Below are 20986 nucleotides of genomic sequence, written 5' to 3'. Positions count from 1 at the left end.
TAGAAGATGGCTCTCCAAAAAGAGGAAACATATGTAAAGGCAGAGATGCAAAACATGATGCTTTCCAGGAAGTGCAAGCTCTTCCGTGCTACTCAAATGAAGGGCTCTGGATAGAGAGGAAAGAAAGGGGAGCAGTGGCAGGGACAAGGCTAGAAAATTGGGCAGATCACGAAGGAACTACTGTGAACTAAATGTTCAAATGTTAACCTTGGCGCTATGAGAAATCATTGAAGGATTTTAAGGAGAGCGACTGATCACATTTACATTTTAGAGAGATGCCCCACTGGTGATTAAGAAGACGATTTGGAAAGAGACCAGACCTGGAAGCAGGGAGACCAGTATGGAGGGTCTGACATAATGCAGGGAAGAAGTCCAAGAGAGCAAGCTAAATCAATAGCAGAAAGGAGGTCATGGGAGGCATCCCAGAAACAGGATTCGGAGGACTTAGGACTGACTGTGACCCTAAGAACATGGGGAGCTGTCTCAGTGACAGCCAGGCATCAGGCATGGCGGAGCCAGTCCCAGAGATGAACCTGCTATCTTGGCTTTAAAATAGATGTATCAACCAAGGCTAATTAATGACTTGCTTTCTTCACTATCTTCACACCCAGATTTTGCCTTTTAACCACAATCCCAATAGAGCCAAAGGTGGAGACAGACTGGACAGAAATATCACAATCACACCAGCTAACTTTTTCATCTAGTGCGAGAGATTTGCAAAGGCCCCGGTGACACTTCCTGGGACTTAAGAGGTTTTGGGTGAGATTCCCTTTACTTTCATCTTATTTCAAACACACACAAAGCCAACGGAACATAAATGCAAAATTTGACTAAGAACAAAAACAGGTACTGATTCTAATAACTTTCTTTTATTCCATCTTTTAGGAAAAAAAAATTAACCCTTAGTTTAAGCTAACATGATTCCACATGTAGTTCATGATCCTTTTTGAAAGACAAGGTAATAACACTAGACCACTACTGTCAATAATATAAAGCCAAATGAAAACATTAGAACATTCACATTAAAAGGCTTAGCCTTCATGTGGAAGAAAATAGTGTGAGAAACCACAAAAAATGATAAGTCAACAGTGCAAATATGAGATGGAAACACTAAAGTGGGGACACAAACTCAAAATTATCTAACCTAATAGAAAAAGAAAAAAATTACCCTGCAAAGGTTTGGTTTTGTTTTTCCCCTAGATGAAGGGTTTCCAGTGAACTCTCCAATGTCTTTTTATTGTTGTTTTTGTTTTGTTTGGTAAGCCTTCTTGACATACACCTTTCTTCTCACCAGATTTGAGACTCCTGATTCTTCCAGTTACCCTGATACCTTCATGCTCAACATCGCTGGCTCACTGAGAAGGGGCTGTTGATAACATCTGAGTATAGTCCCTAACTCCCTACAAAAACAAACAGACAAACAAAACCAACTTCTACATCCTTATGCTCAATATTAAACCAAGCCTCATGGACCCTTTCTTCCATTTTATATCAGAAAAAATATTACATAAAAATATTTTTAATATCCAGATATACAGGTCTAATTTGCTACAGCCAAGTGATTTTAAAACTGCTAAAAATCCACTCTGAAGGAAAACAAATTATTTTTAAAAAAGATTTATGCATAGTTTTTAGCACATAATGACCAGGTACCTTGAAAAAATGCTTCTTAGGGCAACTACAACAATAAAGGAAACACGTTTTGAAAGTAGGATTCAGGCATTTGGATATCTGGGGAAAAGTCTAGTTATTTCTTCTTTAAATGTAACCAATAAGCCTCAGGTATAGTAGCACAGCGAGGAAGCATTACTCCATCCCAGTCAAAGAAAATCTGGGAAGAAAAGTTTTATATTCCAGGCGTCATACCTTCTGATACTTCTACCAACTGTTCTTATGACTTCAGCTATTTTAGATAACACCAATCCAATTGTAACAATATTTCTTAATTGGACACAAAGTTACCTATGTCAACAATTACTGAAACACTAGCTTAGGGAGAAAGTTTTGCTTTGAACAAGAAATATCCGTTTGCTGCAATGTAACCATGCTCATCTTTGAATTTTGAGATGATAAACTCCAATCTCATTCACAAAAATCATTCAAATATTACCACTCCATTCTCTTTATTAGTGACTTTGTTTTTGCTTTTAATTTGGGAAGCTCCTCTTCTTAATTGCAATGATATATCGGAAAGACGGGACAACTGGTTTTGCCTAAAGGTTGTGAATTAAACACAAGATCTGGATGGAGCACTCTTATCCCACTAAACGGAATCATATAGCTCAGGAACATGAAACATTTTGCTTATTTTTTTCCTTTTTCCCCTTCCAAAGCTCCAACTGGTTCTCAAACAAACTGGGGATCAAACTGTCACTAAAATAAAGTGGAAAATAATTTTAAAACAACATTTTTTTAAAGATTTTTTTTCTTTCCTTACGAGCTGGCACACAAGTAAGTGTACAGCCCACATTTCTAAGAAACGATCCCATTCAGGAAGATAAGAAAGTAGTTTCTAAACAACTTATTTGGTAACATGATGGCTCAGCGAAAAAGAAAGAAGGAAAGAGAAAAATCCTATAAAATAAGGTACATGTTTGTATAATGAGAGATCAGAACAAAAAGTGAGGCTGTGATTTATGACTTATGAGCTGTTACAAAATACAAGAAAATTTATGTACAATTGGAAAAAATTCATTTTGTTCTCCTTTAGTTGGGCCAATAAATTTTAAAATATAGGCAACCCTAAATGTCTAAGGTTCCTTCAGCCTGATCAACAAAACAAGAAAGGCCACACAACCAAAAATAAACTATAAAAATAGATCATTATTGATTTAGTATCATTTCTGAAACACTTTCCTTAAGGAATTTGAAACAAAGGGAATAAAAGAGCATCATTTTTTAACTTTTTAACTGCACTTTTCATTTCCTAGAACACAAGAACTGCTTATGTTTCCATGAGTTTAATGTTTTGCTTTAGTTCTAATGCAATATCTCCAAGAAACAGATTTTAATAAGGCACCTTTTCCTACAGAATGACAACCTTGCCAAATGTGCATTCCATCTGCATGTATCTGCAGACAAGTAATAAAGACACCAGGGCCATTAGCATAATCAATACACAATTTACAGAGCTACCCAGATAGAACTGAAAGTGAACGTGTATGCCATTATCTTAGTAACTATAAATTAATAGTCGTTTGTGGAAATATATTCCCACTTACATTGTTTCAATCCTGACTTGTCAAGATAATGAGCATAGATATAGATATAAATAGTATATATTACACATAAATGTTTTAAATGATGATTTATTATCAGATAATCCCCAAATATGCATAAAGTAAAATCAACTAAATCAATCACACATAGGGCAGAATGGCTGATAAGTAACCGTATTTAACCATTTTGGTTTTTTACCATGTGCTTTAATAAGTACGAAATATATACATAAATATACACATATATATAACATTCGGAAACATAATTTTCACTGGAGAAGGAACATGTTCTCAGATGGTGAGCCAGGAGATCTCACTCTATTTTCTTAAAAGAATAATAAGGACACTAATCTGGTCAATTCTACTACTTGCTGCTTGCAATTTTAAAAGTTTTGAAAGTTTGAAAGTTTGTATTTTGAAATACAAACTTTTGAAAGTTTGTATTTAGCCAACACTATAAAAAAAAAAAAAAGTACGTGCCGTCTCTGAGCTCTCATCTCTAAGACATCAGAATTGGCATCATTTCTTCAGGGATGGTGACGGGTCGTGCCCGATTCCCTCCATAGATGGCATCGATGTCCCACCAGTCCTCGGGACAGCCCACATCCAACACGTGTGTCTATCTTGTCACAACAACAAAGCAAATTTGCATGGAAAAGTGGCATATTTCAAATGAAAGAAAGCAGACATTGCTTTAGGATGGTAACCTGCCAGTGGGAAATATGAATTGTTTTTTCCCCCTAGCTTCTCCACACAGTGTATTTAAAACACCCAACGTGACATCACCAGGAACTATTCAGCCCAAAGTCAGCTGCATTGCTCCAATGTTCCAGGCACAGTCATCGGTCACTTCTCCTATCACTCAAACTGGTGGAGGGCTCGACCTAAGCAAATCTCCTGACCTTTCAGTGACAGCAACCAGAACACCTTTGAAAGTCCACTCAACCTCTATAAGTATTTCTGCTGAGAGCTCACCAGCAATGGGAAAACACTCCTGGGTCCCTCACTCCAGCACCGCACCCCACCCCGAACTTCTCTAAAACACCTCCCAGATCAGCTTTCTGAGGCTCACGATTCTTTTATCTGAAGCCAAAGCCTTTAATCACACAATTAGGGATTTGTCAGGTTTCCACTGCTTTCAATTCTCTCTCAGGTGTAACTGACTAATATCATTTTTTTTTTCTTGTAGAAGTAACTTTTGGGGGTTGGGGGTGGAACAGCAGAGGGAACTGAGATCAAAATGCTTAAAGCAAAAGGAACACAAGAGGGGAGAATGTGGTGGCCAGAGGATTAATTACTTCCACCTCTTGATTGGGCTTAAGATTGGCCTTGGCTTCTTCTATTAGAAAATTCTGAGACTCAAGCCTGCCTGTTTTCAAGTCAGGAAATCTACATTCTTTTTCTGCTTCAGCGGTGCTAATGGGATGAGATACAGCTGTGTCTGTGCCTCAGTTTCCTCATCTATAAAACTGAGACAATGATAACTGACAAGATTCACTTAAGATCAAATGAAATAGATACACAGTGTCTTCAGAAACATGAAAGAGGTGCCCCAAAACAAAGTATTTGCCATAAAGATTGAACCCACCAGAGCTCCAGCTCCATTACCCCCCTTTCATTGTAGAGAATGGTTACTACAAGTTGAATATAAAAACTTACACCATTCCTCTTAGGCCTTCTCCAGGAGGGAGAATAGTTTCTGTTCTACACAGAGACAAGGCAGCAACAGACTGCGCCATGCACACCTCAGGACTTTGCAGAAGAGGGAAAGATGAAGAGGAAGAACTGTGTCTGCTTCCTCAGCTTCCCCGTGGACTTCACCCATAATCAAAAGCTGGTACTACTTACAAACTTTCTAAGAGGCTGTTAAGATACCTGTTGGGCATCTTACATGTGTTACCTAATACAACAGCCCTGTGAAATAGATTCTTACCATTTTATTGGTAAGAAAACTGAGGCTTAGTAGGTTTCATAACATGCAGGATTCAAAACCAGGTCATTAGGCATGGTATCCCTCAGGCCAACTCATTGGGACACACTGATAGGGGACAAAAGCCTGAGACCTTGACAGCTAACACTAGACTAAGGAAGGTGACTCTCACAGGGCAGGAGGTCTAGGATTCTGGCTTCTGTTGAGAGGCTGAGAGGGATGGGGAAAGTCACTTTACCTTCTACAGCCTAGAATGTGTACAGCTGTGAGAGGCAATTCCCAGAATCAGAAATCAAGAGACTGAGACTCTTCCCTATTCTATCACAAAGTCCTGGTGACTTGGGATGGGGCACAGAAGCTCTTCCGGTCTTGGAGACGTTAGGGTAGATGGGTGCTCCAGCATCCTTGCCCCGCTCGGGCCACTGCACTTCCCTGGCCTCTCGCCTCTTCTCCAACAAGACATCCAGCCCCAGCCGGGGTCGACCTGTTAGGAAACTGAAAGGCCACCCCAGCCCTTTCTAAAGAGTCTTCTAGGATATCTATTTCAAATTATCTCAAAGTGGAATTTCCTTTGTCACTTACTATCATTTAAGGATATTCCACTCATTAAAAGTGGCCTTGCACAACCCTCTTGACTCTCTCCACCTTGATTTTCAATTACTATTTCTCTCACTTCGTTTGGCATTAAAGTTGAAGGAAAAAGTATAAATGGATATTTGAAAGTCATCTGATTGGATGTATTAAGGTTTTAGGCTTTGTCCGTATAGAAAGACAACTTTATGACGGTTATAATTTAGTTAAAATAAAAAGACATGGTAGTGTCTGCCCAGAGTATCAGACAAATGAGTACTGAGGTCAACCAGTGGGCAACGGCACAGGCTGGGTTTCTAAAGCCCGAAGGGACAGTCCGAGCCCAGCAATCTGGGAGTGGGGACTGGATGATTTCATGAACTAAACACAGAGAGGACTGGTGACTAAATGAGCAACGGAAGGCAAGGGGAAATAAAAATGAAGCAAACTGAACAGTTAGGACTTACTGCAGAAGAGAATGAAGAAGAAATGAAGAGCAGAGAAAATTCAGACAATCTGCCCCCAGATAAGGTTTCACATAAAATTAAAGCAGCGGCTAGACACAGCCAGGCGCGACTGGTAGGTAACAGCCAGCCAGCAAGACACATTCCATCTTTACACCCTCTACTCGTACCACTTGTAGACAACACAGAATCCCTCTCTGAAGCCTAGAAGAAAATGCTTCTCGATCAATTTCCTGATGGGTATGGTGATGTAGAAAATCATCCCCTTGTTCGGCTAATTCCTTTATAAACTCAAGCCCAGATTTACCTTTTTTTTTTAACCTTTTTAATTTAAGGATTATTAATCAATCTACTATGATTAAACCTTCATAATGATACGTGAATTATTTGTCTCTACCTCCTCTCCCAAGAACGATTAGCCTACCTTTGCAAATTAGCATTTAGTGATGGCCCTTTTGCAAAGAACCACACAGACCTGACTTACCAAGAAGATGGCAGAGGCTCTAAAATTAATTAGCTCCACTTTATGTTTCCATTATCTTTTAATTGGAATTTCTGCAGGATTTTTTCCTTCAGAACTCTCTCTACATTGGCAAAGCAAAGTGGAGCTTGGAATCAAGGGCTGCTTTGGCCAGTGGGAAGGGACTGGTCATGGTGGACTGAACCCAGCGAAGACGTCCACAAGGGACCCATCCAAGGCAGGCCTCTGAAAGCTGTGTCCAGCCACACGGGTACCTAGAAATCCACAGAAAAGACTTGCAGCCCATGGGATGAAGGGTTTCCCCACAAAAGGGAGAAGACCTTTGAGAGTGAGAGTAAGAAACATTTACTAGGTATTTCTTATCTGACAGAGACTATTCTAAGCGCTTACATGAATTAACTCTGAATTCTCACAACAACCCTATGAATTAGGTACTGTTATTACCCTCACTTACAGATACAGAAACTGTAGTTCCAGGTGATTTCATAATTTGCCCAAGGTCCACAGACTGAAATTTCAACCCAGGGAGTCTGACTTAACACCCACGCTCTTAACCACCATACTTTACTGACCCATTTACTTAATGTTTGCTAAGCACCTATTATATTTCCACACATATGCTTGGGTGCTGGACCTAGAAGGGTGAAGGGGGGCAGACAAGGCTCTGAAGCCAGTGTAATGAGAAGACAGAACTAAAAGAATGATCAGAAAAAAGAAAAAACCTTTCTATGTCAGACACAAACTCTATTAGTTAGAGGGAAAGCCTGACAAAACTGAAAATTAAAACATTTAAACTTCTGTATGGCAGAGGAAAAAAAATTACCACCCACAAAGTCAAAAGGAAAACTGGGGGAAATATTTGCAACATGTAAGTCAGAAAAAGGACTAATTTTCTTATTAACATGAGCTGCTCTTTCAAACCAAAAGATAAAAGAGTCAAGGAAATAAAAAGGCAATTCTCAGAAAAATAAATACAAATGGTTGTGTAAACATATGAAAAGATGCTCATAATTACAGAAATGCTAATTAAAATGTCAATGAAATACCATTTTGTTTATTTCACAAGCCACATCAGTAAAGATAAAGTATTTAAACACAGGCACTCTCTAATCCTGTTGCTAACAGCAGTGTGAACTGGCATTACCTCTGTGGAGGGCACATCTGCAATATCTATCAAAATGATAAATGGGTGTTCCCCTTATCCAGCAATTCCATTTTTAAAATTTACACCATATATATAATCGCACGTTAGCAAGGATGTGTGTGTGTGCTCACTGAAGCAACATTTGTAAATAGTAAAATAAATAAGTAAAAAAATAGAAATAAATGATAGCACATCATACAATGGACACAGTTGTTAGAATAAAGGGAAAGGTCTTAAGTGCTGATATGGAGGGATTTCTAGGAAATATACTTAGGGAAGACAACATAGAGAGCTCCCACTTTTGTTTGGGAATAAAAGATACCCAAGATACCCACATATATGCATTGCCATCTAAGAATGGTCCAGTTTGCTGCCGAAGACATTGCCACTATAATTCTCCTCTAAATAACGGTGCAACACCTATTTAAAGAACAGTTGGGGCTTCCCTGGTGGCGAGGTGGTTGAGAGTCCGCCTGCCGATGCAGGGGACACGGGTTCGTGCCCTGGTCCGGGAAGATCCCACATGCCGTGGAGCGGCTGGGCCCGTGAGCCATGGCCGCTGAACCTGTGCTCCGCAACGGGAGACGCCACAACAGTGAGAGGCCCACGTACCGCAAAAAAAAAAAAAAAAAAAAGAACAGTTGGTAGGGACAATACATCACCAATCTCCCCAGCTTTTTGAAAGTTCGCTTTCCACCACTTTGATTTTATGAAAGATCTACATTAGTACCTGCTTTCTCTAACTGAAAGAAATCCGAAGAGGATTTTCGATTTTAGAAAAGAAGGTGGAAAGCAAGAATAGCATTCGTGAGTTTGTTTTGCAGCAAGTCCAGCCATTATAGAGGCGGTGCTCACCCCCCAGCAGCAAGAGTGGCACCACCAACTCCTTCCCCAGGAACTACACTGGGCATCGCAGCAACAAGCCACCAGAGCTTTGAACTGTGTCTGTGAGCATCTGTGCTTTATCTCGATTTATTTTGTGCATCTGTTAGCAAGATGTGTCCTAAGGTAAATGGTTCCTTGCTATACACCAGTTCCTATACAAAAGGTTTCATAGGAACGCTCTACTTTCAGATAGACTGGGGGTAGGGGGGACACTATTAGCCTGTCCAGGGTATGGAGGCATCTCACTAAGACTTGGCTTAGAGAATTATGTGGACGGTGATAAGGGTTGTAGCTTCAAACATCCTGTCATAGACTGTCTTTTGGGACTTTGTGAATAATACCATCATGAATAGAGACAACAGAAAATGTTTAAAAAATGTGAGCTGAAAAGTGAAAAAAAAAAAAGAAGAGCGTTGGTAGGTAGATTACTGTTTTTTATAATCTTTCTGCAGTTTTTCTATGTAAGTTTTCAATTACAGAATATGCTCATGAATTGTTAATGCACTGGCATATTCTAGTATTTGCTCCTTGATGTGGAAAATGTGCTAAGAATTTGTAAAGATCATAAGCAGAAACATATTACATGATTCGTATATATTTTCCTAATTATCTATGAGGTTAAATGGAGAGGAGAGTTGTTAAATTCTCTTATGATGCCAAAAGGAGTGAGTTTATCCCATATTTAGACAGCATTATAAGAATTATAAGAAATTCAGATATTTGAAAGAATAAATAGATCTAAGTGATGAAAAACTCAAGAAATATAGTTAGGGTAGTTTACTTAGAGTGGAAAAACCAGGCCCATGTACAAACGATGGCCAGAAATTGTACACAAGCTAGTCACGTGCAAATAATAGGTACCATTTGTATGAACTGAATGTATACCATTGTTGCAAAACTAAGTACAGTTTGGAGTTAAACAACATTAAGAGGGACACAAAGAGTCATCTAAATATGTCTTCATAGACTGTTAGCTCCGTGAAACCCACGGGCAACTGGGTCTGACTTTTTCCTTACTGTATCCTTGGCACCTGACACATAATTGGTACTCAATAAGAATTCCTGTAGCATGCATGAGCATGCTCAATGGTTTCCATTCAAAATCACATTAAGGGCTTCCCTGTGGCGCAGTGGTTGAGAATCCGCCTGCCGATGCAGGGGACGCGGGTTCGTGCCCCGGTCCGGGAAGATCCCATGTGCCACAGAGCGGCTGGGCCCGTGAGCCATGGCCGCTGAGCCTGCACGTCCGGAGCCTGTGCTCCGCAACGGGAGAGGCCACGACAGTGAGGCCCGCGTACCTCAAAAACAAACAAAAAAAACAACAAAAAACATATTAAACCTCAGATTTGGTTTGAAAGTGCTTCCTCCAGGATCCCTCCCTGACCTCACTCATATCTCTGGGAAATGTTCTCATAACACCAGGGCTTTCCCTTCACCTAATTATAAATTACTAGTATCTACTGAATTGTTCATTTAATGTATTTCCACTGCTTGGCTGTGACTCCCCAAGGGCATAGACCCTACCTTGTCTCCTCCATAGCAGCCCCAACTCCTAGCACTCCAGGACTGGTAAATGATGGATGTGCAGTAAATATTTGTTGATTAAACACAGGAGTGCATTAATGCATTTGTTTGTGCATTTGTATGCTTGTTTGTTTACCACCTAATTTTAGGCTATGGGGATTCAAAGAAAAGAAACATAGAACTCTGCTCTCAAAAAGCTTATCGAGAAACCAGAACACCAAGGTATTGTCATAGTTTCTATGAGATATGGAAGGGATAATAAAGGGAGGAGTCATTCTAACTCGGGTGGGTCAGAAAAAGCCCCACAGAAGATGTGAGATGAATCTTAAGAAATGAAAACAATATTCAAGCCTTTATTATCGTACAAAACCAACCTGAGAATCTACAATCTAAGCCTGGAGGAGCGAAGCGAGGGAAATCATTAAAGGTTTGGGAAATGCTGCTTTATGAAAATGGTACCAGCATTTGGGCAAATGGATGGACACGAATTGAAGAGGAGGAGCCAGCGTAAATCAAACTAAATTAAAATGCTGGCCTTAAAGCAACACACTTTGACCTTGCACAGCTGCAGATTCACACCTATGCCCACTGCAGAAACCCACCCGAGATCCAGGCAAATATAGAGTTGGTGAGTCACTCACGCATACAGACAAACTCTAGTTCAAGGTAGCTGCTGCTACTAGGGCTGCACCCAGTTGAGATACGACAAACCCCTAGTGGGGTGAATTGGTCACTGGCCCAAGGTTCTCATCTAGAAGCTGAAAGCTGCTCTATGAAAATTCCAGAGTTTGAACAGAGTCAGAATCCTTATAAAGGCCCTGAGAATGGTTCAGTGTGTAATTCATGTTTCTTTCTGTGTTAGCTCCCTAAATAGGGGGTCTGGACAAGAAATCACAGTGAAAAGTAAGACCTTCTAACCTCTGCTGTTTGATTTTGTTCTCAGCTACAACCCAATCAAGTTCACAATTTTAAAAGCATCCCTGCCCCATTAATATGAATTACTGATCAACTTGCAAGAATTACAATTTTTCAATATGAGAATTCTACGATGTTGGAGAGAGAAGGGAACTCAGAAGTCATCAACACATTCCTTTGGTAAAAAAAAAAAAAAAAAGTGAGTTAGGTTCCACAGAAGTTTACTGAGCACTTAGTATGAGTCAGGCACCTGGCTGACCCTCTCCTGGCCTGAGGGACCCAGAGGCAAAGACAGAGCTAGGAAGCCATTCCAGGGGTCTGCCAGACCATCATACTCATATTGGATTTTAAATATGCAAATCAGCAAGTATAAAAAACAGTTACAATTAACGGGAGCTATAAAATGCTGTTATTATCTTGTAATGGTTTTATTTTGAAGATTAAAAATTTGATGTAGTGATCCAATACTTATGAAAATGACATATATGATATTGGAGGAAGCAAAAGGGATTTCATGTGATCATCTTTCTCTCTGGTCAGTTACACTCCACCATCACCGCTGATTCTGCACTCACGTCTTTGAACATGAAGACCATCAAGACAACCAATATCATTATCCCTAAAGTGTCTTATGCTTAAGATCCATGATTCTGTAAAAGTTTATTTCAAGGCATTCACCTATTTCCCTGGGGAAAAATAATTAAACCTGCGCTATGGACGTTTCATTACTAACTTGGTTCATTCTTTAGTGTTCTATTCCTGAATATTTAATGGAATGAATTCCTCATGACTTGTTTCACCTCGATTTTATATAGCAGTTAGGGACTCTTAATTGAGGTTTAGTTTTGCTGTTTCTTAATATTAATATCATACACATTCTCCAAGAGCCTCCAATTATTTCAAGGATGCCACAAATTCTTTGAAATTTTAAAAAATTTACTTTAGTGTCACACAATTAGCTTTTAGAAACATTATCTAGATCTGTTAGGAGGGCTAAAAGATATTGCAAAGTCAATGACCTAAATCCAAAAAGAGTTGGAAATAGATATTCTATTGTATTTAGTGGTTTCAGTTCAAGTGAGCGTATCTACCTTTTAATCATAAGAGAAAACAAAGCTCACCATTCTCAAAAAGTATAACTCACCAAACTTTCGGTGCCAAAAATGTTTTTGAAACTCATTTTATCTAACTTTTTTAACAGACCCAACTTGCTGAAAAGTGAATATACCATATACACATATCTCCCACCACTTGCATTGCTTTCTTCCCCCAAATTAAAAAGCAATGGAAAGTATTTAACATCTCATCCAATTTTCTAAACTCTAAGCTTCATAAGAGCAAAGCTTATGTCTGGTTCACAACTGAGTATTTGGAACTAGCACAGTGCGTGGGACAAAATAAGCAGTAGAAAAAACAAACGAAAAACAACTTGTTGAACGATGAAATGAGCCCCCTCAGTCTATGGAGAGGAAATCTGAATCCTGGAGAACAGAGGGTAAGGTGACTTGTCAAAAAGTGCAGGCAGCAAATCAGAGCTCGCCCCCTGCGCCCTTTCCACTCCACAGCCATCTCCTTGCTGGCACTAATATCCAAGTCACAATACTTATGACCATCACTGATTTTTTCTGCTTTTATTCTCAACTCTTTCCAGGAATGAATATGCATTCCCTTGAGTCCACAGTTCTTTTTCACCCCTTGCCTCATGTCCGCAAAAAGTACATCTAACTTTGTATATTACACACTGACAGCCCCAAGCCACCCTCCACAGAGCAATCTCAGACTCCGTACAACAGCTAATGAACAAAACATTCACTGGAACTCATGAAGCACCACCTTCCCAACCAGAAGTTCTCTTTTGGCTTCACTGGTACTTGGTAGAGTGGTGTTCGTGAATACTTAACTCCCTTAAATGTATAAAAATAAGAAAAGACAAAAGTGTGATACTAGTGATAGAAAGCATATGTCTAAAACACTTCTAACAATTGAGACACGCTAAATCATTAGGAATGCTGAAAGCAAATACTATTTAGTCATATTCACGCGCTTACTAGACCTAATCTGGTTCTATTGTAAAGGAAAGGAATAACATTAAGGAACACATTTGAAATGCCAGAAATTGTTTCTAAGAGTCAACATATTGTTTAAAAAATTGTAATATTGTTTTAGAGTCCTGGTCACAGCACCCCTTCAGTACAGGAATTTATCGTTCACCTTATTGACCCTTCAGCTCTTCATAGGTTTTCACAAATGTATTCCGTATGAATATATGCGACTGTCTATACTTGAGAATGAGAACCACGTATCTCCTTCGTTCCCGTCAGGTAAATGACTTTCCATCTTGAAATATCTCTCATAGTGCGCTGATGGGATAAGAAATTTGGGGAAAAGCCAATCTTGAGAAAGAAAGGAGAAATAATTTCAGTGAAATAATGAACCTCAATGGTACAATGATTTTAATTTCTAAAAAAAATTCTATTCTTTACAATGATACCAATTTTTATTAAGCAAAATCCAATTCAATCCATTTTTTTCCTTAAAAAGTGATTAACACTATGAATTCGCTAACCAAAGTATATTTTAAATAGAACGTCAGAGTATGTTTGTATGTGCGTACATATTGCTTATGTATATATCTCATACAGAGTTGTGATAACTGAAACCTTTTGATTTCACACATATAAAAATTTTCATTGAAACCAAAACATAATTCCTACAGAATTATGAAAATGAGTATTCTGAATGTCAGTCACTTGACCACATTCAGTGGGAGACAGCTATGCTCATGCATGAATAGTATATGCTTTCCAAACCAAATCATCTTCACTTGAAAACAAGACTTTGCATGCTCAACACATGTTCAACACATACACATGCAACTGACAAATTTATGCATATATTTTTCTTTTCAGAATTTTTCAAAGCATTTACTATCCCATGAAATTAAAACTGGTGTCCAATTTAAAATAATAATTTTTAAATGTAAGCATTTATCCTTTTTCGGGAGGGGTTTCTAAAAAAGGGGAATTTCTAGACAGTAATCTTTGAATCTGGATTTTTTTTCTTAATGACCAAATTATAAACCTCTGCAATCAGACATCTAGAATAGAAATGCCAACGGTAGTGTGTGCTGCCATAATAATGATACCCCCAAGATCAGCCCAGTGCCTGTGGCTGTGGCTACAGGTCCCCAGGCAGCTGGGTAACTGCTACTTGATCATTATGCCTGCTAAAACTGAAGCTACTGAAGTTTTAAAGAATTCATGTCTTACTGAATTTCTTTCATCTCTAATAATTACTAAACTGGCATAATTACTTATACTAGAGGTGGAATGTGATGCATGCTAAAAGCCCAAGCTGCCTAAAATTAAAGTTTTAAAAAAAAAAAAAGCCACAATTCTTAGTTTTCAAAGATTTATCTTGTGTTAGGCTTTTATGCCAAGAGTTGCATAATTATTTAAACCATTTAAAAGCTTTCCTTACACTATTTGATTAATACTATATCAGGGCTATTTAAATTTACTAATGTTAACTTTAAGTTTTAATTGCTTTGTCATAATATTGTTGCAGAACGTATTTTAAATCAGACAAGTACACTTTCATTACAGCAAACAAGGTATATGCAATCCTAGCTAGTGTACCATGTAATCCCCAAACAAAAAACGGGAACATATTTCAGATTTAATTGAAATGGGATTAGAAACTTGCATGCATCCCCCCCACAGAACTAACTTTAACCTTTGACAGCACAATGGGAGTCAGTGGAGAAAAAAATTAAATACATCTGGGAAAATACTTAGCCAGAATATCAGCCTTTGTATCAAAATTTCATTCAATTCAAGAGCATTCTTTAACATATTACTTAATGACAACATTTACATTTTAAACAATCCATAAGGCTTCTAAAATATGTTGCAAGTCTTAAAATTATTTTCTCTACGAAATAACTAAAAACTCAACATGGTATTCATTAAATCCAGCCATGAAGAATGTCTTCTATGGCAACAGAATTAGTGACATTAAACCAGCAATGTGAATTCTGTCAGATGAATAAATAAAGCACAGTTAATAGGAAAAACATACCTTTCATAAAATTCTTAATTGATCTTGGTAGAATTGCTCTTTTCTACTATCAAAACCTCTTTCTCCTCATTGCATGGTTTTACATCAAAATGAAAACTCAAGCAAGTATGTTTGATATTACGTTTCGATTTATGTGAACAAGTATTTCACTAGAATTTACCAGACTAGCCAATTCTCAAAAACTGACTTCCTTTAAAAATAAAAGGAAGGGAGCAAAAATGTTCCTGTAAGTTGAAAAGAAATATCCTACAAATATGCTACAAGACTTGCAATGACCCAAACAAGCAAGCAAAAAGAACTAAGTATAATTACTGAAAGCAAAAAGTTGAAAACTTCTGTCATCACTATTAGACATCACTGCTGTCAATAACTACAATGGATTTTAAGGGATATGGGAATACTCTGGCAAAACAAAAAAGAAAAATTATTAACAGCTTGCTTTATAAAAAGCTGCTAATCTCAAATCCCTTTGTAATTTCATTTTTACATGTACGCTTTTATGTTCAATATTCTATTTTTCACCCTTTTTTGACTGGATGAACAAAAGCCAACAATCCACTCAGGCATCAAACAGATGTTTTTGTTTTTAAGGCCAAGTGGAATCTTATGAATTTTTGTTCCCTCCCTTTAGGAAGATGCTGCCAGAACTGCTGAAATTGTGAAACCAGCATTTTGGAAAAGACTCACTGGACCATCAGTCCTGGAAGTTTGACTAGCACTCATGGGATTCGTGCCAACTGTAATTGCTGTTTTTGTTTATGTAGGATTGTCTACTGATTGGACTATAATCAATTTAATGACTTCAACATCTAGTCAGTATAATTTAGAGGTGGTAGAGGGAAGAAACAGTCCCTGCTTGATAGATGCATAAAAGTCCAACTGCAACTGTTTGAAGGTGGTACAAACACTGAGCTTCTGCAGTGTTTCCAATAATCAGGCTTTTTAGCATCTAAATCCTAAAGTAAATGCATACATTGCTGTGTGCTGCAGAATTAGTAGAGTATTTTGCCCTCAAATTATGAAAAAGAATATATGTAGATATTTTCTCAATATTTTTTTAAAAAAACTTACCTTAGGTTAAATCTAGTTATTAAAAAAGGGAGTCATGCTTCATTTATCTAAAAATAATTCTGAGCAAAAATCTATATTGCAGGTTTTAATTAAAAGCAAACTATTACTGTCTTAATGCGATAGTTTCCTTACTATGGCATCATCTCCAAAACCAAAACTGAACCTCTAGTGATAAGGAGTTGTTTTTTTGTTTTTGTTTTTTAATAAATAAAACACAGAGTACAAGAGAACCACTTTTTTTTTCTTTTTTTAGTTATACTTCACCTGTCTACCTATAAGGAAATATATTTTTGACTTTGAAAAAAATGTGTTTAAATAAGGATTGGAGAGTTTAATGTTTCTATTAAATTTAGGAGCTAGTACAAGCTCCCTGCAGTGGCTTTTTTAACACCTACAATTTCAAGAGCTTTTCCGCCGGAGAATACAGCCTAGTAGATAGGTTTTCTGACTTTTGAAAGGTTATGGACTTAAAACCCATTGCCTTTTCTTTCAAATTCTATAGTTTACATTTCTTCTTTAAATTGAGAGCTGAATTTTTGCCACCTCATTATATTTTTGCCACCTCTAAATAAATTACTTCTTAAAAAAAAAAACACTTTATAAGTACAAAAGAAGGTAAATGGGAAAAAGGAAAAAGGTCAATTCTAAGTGTGATAACTTCAAAATGTGCCAAGTTACAAAGGGCTAGCTACTGTGACAGCCAAGTTAAACAAGGTATTTTGGGGCTGTCTTTCTCCCTGGTTCCCACCATTTCTCTCTAGAGACCCCTGGTATGGGTTTATGAACACGTGAGGGTCCAGATATCCTAACTCTGTCTTGTGTTTAACTTGGCCATTTACATGTCTAAGTGCTCCCCTCTCCCCTCACCAGCTTTATAACTTGGCTCTTCCTGAATATATCACACCTTTATGAAGTAGACCACTTTTTCCTTCTTACAAGTGCTTTTTGGAGTAAATTTCCCCAAAAATTGTTTTTATCAGGTGAAACGGCAGAGAAACTTCCATCAGAGAAGCACCACAAGAAATAGAATAAAGAGCCAGCAAGAAAAGACAGAAGTAGGTCATAACTGACCAATTTGATGCCACTGACTTGCTACTTCAGAAAACAAGCGGATAGCAGGACTATTTTCAGGCAGGTAATCTATTCAAATCTCGTGGTTACTCTCAGGAATTGAGATAAATAGCCAAATGATGCAAACGGGGTAGAGGGTAACTCATTTAATTGTCTGACCATCCATGCCTCTAAATACTGGCTTTCACTCTCGGTTCCATTAGACAGAAAGGGTTATTCTGAAGATTCGCAGCATTAAGGACAGAATAAGTTTCTTGACTTTGTGTGTGGACTGAGAGAATTTTGATGCTAGGGCTCTGAGAGCAGAAGGGGTAAAACAGTTGCATGTTTCAAAATATAGTTCACAGCTTTCACAAATAGAAAAGTGAATCTCTTTGGTGTTTAACAGTTATAATGCACTTTAGAGGACGTAAGGAGACCAAGCAGAGCACGCTCCACTGCAGCCAGAAACCTGGCAGCCACTCCCAGGAGGCAGGTTATTGGGACAATTACACAAAAGTTTGCTACGAACAAAAAATCGTGCAAAATTTAAAGTAGATATTCATTCAAAATGCTAAATTTATGAGTACCCCAAATAAATTCAACTATTAATAGAATTTTTGATAGTCTTTATTTTTAAGGATTTGGTTGGAAACAAAAACTCCAAACTTAACTGTCATTTTGTTTTAATGTTTGTACCTGCCTTATGTAAACTACTCCCCTGAGACACGAGTTTCAAATTATGATATCAGAAATGACAGCCATAGCAGAAATATCTTTTGAACCTTGTTTGTTAAAGAAATAGTATGGATGTAGGAGACAAGTTGGAGATTGAATGCAGAACTTCATGTTTTATTTAGAAGGGCGCATCGCATTTTCATGGTTTCCGATGCCTCCTTCAAACTGGTGAAAAGTAATCTGCAAGATTTTGAAATACCGTCACTCCTCTAACAAAATCACCATTTTTATCTCTTAGTTGCAAAACTACTAATCAGTTCTTCATAAAAGAAACAAATCAAAGCTGCCTTGCTATGCCTGCTGATAGCAAAGTGTTGCTCATTGCTTATTAGTATTACTATGCCAGAGTATTTGTCATAATAATACCTCCCTGGCTTTTCTAGGATCCAAGTGTGACCTTCCAAACAATATAATGGACAGAACACTCCTCGAACACATTTTGGAAAATGGAGACCCTGCCTGGAAGACACAGGGGAAGGAAAATAGTGACGAAAAGGCTAGGGATTTAACAGGAGCCACCTAGAATGCCATTCTACTGCTCCAAGACCGCTACTAATATCACAATTACTCATCTGACATAGCTCATCTAAATATGCGTTTTTCCAGGTAAATGCATGCCCTGAAGAAAAACAAATCCACTCTTCAGTGAGGACTGTACTATTTTTATTCCTGTCTTCAGCTTCTCACCCCAAAGCTCAGCCAGCCCACCTGAGGCCACTCGCTCTTCTGGGAGCCTTCCAAGCATCTGACAGAGGAGACCACCACTGTGTTCCGTGCCCACCCAGAAAATGGAAGCTAAATCTTTGTTTTTAACGTAAATATTTTATTTAGAACTTGGCGGTTGAAACACAGATGCTGTATCTTCATGGAGAAGATACCGGAATATTTTTGCGATGTGACAATATAACAAAAGAATAAAATGCCCTCTACTCATTTTCACTTGCCATTTTTTTGCTTATTAACTTAAGGACTGCACAGGTCTCCGTCCCAGTTATTCTGCAATCCGACTTGTCAAAGACTGCCCTGCGAATACCGCCAACTGACAGCTTCACCGACCGCCCATAAAATCCTACGTGCATGAGAATAAATCTTCTTTAGGAAGCCCGGGGTAGCACATGCACCACAATCAACAGAACTTTCACCGTGAATTCATTCCAAAGGCAGGCGAGCTGAATGCCCAGAAACTGCAGATGAGCAAAACTACCGACTGTGCAAACTTCAATAAACTTTTTAAAAATAAAAAGCCCCCAGCAGCCCTTAAAACCGGGCTGACGCCAAGCGCTCCCCTATCAAACTCGGAAAGTTCTTTCCAGGTGACGAGGAAGAGGTTCGTCCTGGTACTCCGCTCAGCGTGACTTTTAAGGAAGCTGAGAGTCTCACAGCAAGTTCCCCCAACGCGAGCGTCGTCCGCCGTTACCCTGACACCCGCGCACGCCTGTGGCGTTTATTTTTTCACTCTCCACGCTTGCATCTTTCAGGCCCTTGGTCTAGGTTTTCCCAGAAAATGTGTGGCTCACGTGAATGGAAATGACCACAAAAACTGTGTCAAGACACACGTCAATGATTCATCTCGTTTTCAAACTAAAACTTCTGTGCTTCAAGAAAAAAAAGAAAGCGTTCCAGTCTGCGAGGCCCTCCCCCACCCCGTCCCTTCCCTGGAGAAGAAAGGGCTTTGTGTGTGCGGTGAGGGCTCCGTTAATCGAGTTCATAAATACACATCGGCGGGGGCCGGGGCCGGGAGCGTGAGGCGCCCGGCTCTCCCCACCCCTCCCCCGACCAGCGGCCGAGTCGGGAGTCCGGGTGGCAGTAACAAGGGCGACTGGGCGCCGGGGCCCGGGCCGCTGAGGAGGAAGAGGATGCTGCGCCGTCGCCGGGGACCAGAGGGCGGGGCCGGGCCGCGCGGACCTCGGCGGGACCCCGCGGGCCCCGGCGGGCGCACAAGCCGCCCTTTGTCCTCCGCCTCTGGGGTCGCGGGCCCTCAGCCGCCGACCGCCGTAGCCCCCGTGCCCTCGCCCCGATTCCACGCCCCGCGGGCCCACACCTCCTCCGGTCCTCGCGCTCCGCGGCTCGCCCTCCCCGCTCTCGGCCTCTGAGCGCCAGACCTCCCGGCTTCCAGCGGCCGGCCGCCCCCAGTTTCCCCAGGAGGAGGCTCGGGAAGGTAGACGAGGAAGAGGAGGAGGAGGCCGAAGAGGAGGAGGAGGAGGCCACCACGTGACTCTCCTCGCCACATTCCACCACAGCCACCAGATCAATAACTTCTGGTTCCCCCGCCCCCAACCACGCCGCTGCAGCCAGCCAGCGCGCCCCCCCCCAATCCCCCACAGGCAACCCAAAAACTTCCCTCTCTACCGGGGACGACGGGGAGCTGGACCCCATCACGCAAAGCAAAAGACCAAAGGGGTCGCCGGGAGGAGCAGGGGCGAGGGGTGGTCAACTTTCTCCGAACGGTCGAGAAGGGTGCTCTGGGGCTGGAGCGGGGTGGGGGGGCCGGGGCCCTGGGCGCCCGCGGGCAGGCTCCTCGCGATTGTTTACACGAGCTGCGCGCCGAGGCGAACCCGAGCGGGACGCCGGGCGGGGAGGAGGCGGCGGCGGCTGTTGTGTCCTCGCCCTGGCGCGGCCGGGACCCCGGGCCACGCTTGTAATGAGCAGAGGCTGCTCCCCCCTCTCCGGGATGACTTTTCTCTTCTTCCAAAGAAAGGAAAAAAGAAGCACCGCACGGTTTTGCATATTTATTCTTTGCAAAAACACACAACAGAAACTTTTTCCTCCAGCCCAGATGTAGATCTCAGAGAATTTTTTCCCTCCCTCTCCGGATGGTTTTCTTTCTTTTTTTTTTTCCCGGTTGTCTTTCCTTGCCTACTTTCTACCGCCACCCCATTTGGGGATCCTCCTCCCGTCTTCCCCTCTCCCCCGCCA

At 40.2% G+C, this 20986-nt stretch overlaps 1 protein-coding gene across 5 annotated transcripts in view; it reads right to left on the bottom strand.

The window, feature by feature from the left end:
- ZNF521 (zinc finger protein 521) overlaps nt 1-20986 on the bottom strand; it is a 283327-nt gene that overhangs the window by 260851 nt on the left and 1490 nt on the right. The gene's annotated exons all lie outside the window — the stretch shown is intronic.

The sequence above is a fragment of the Globicephala melas genome, chromosome 13, assembly GCF_963455315.2.
Source record: "Globicephala melas chromosome 13, mGloMel1.2, whole genome shotgun sequence".
Taxonomy (NCBI): Eukaryota; Metazoa; Chordata; class Mammalia; order Artiodactyla; family Delphinidae; genus Globicephala; species Globicephala melas.
Note: the sequence above shows the minus strand (reverse complement) of the source record. Positions and strands in the feature narration are given on the sequence as shown.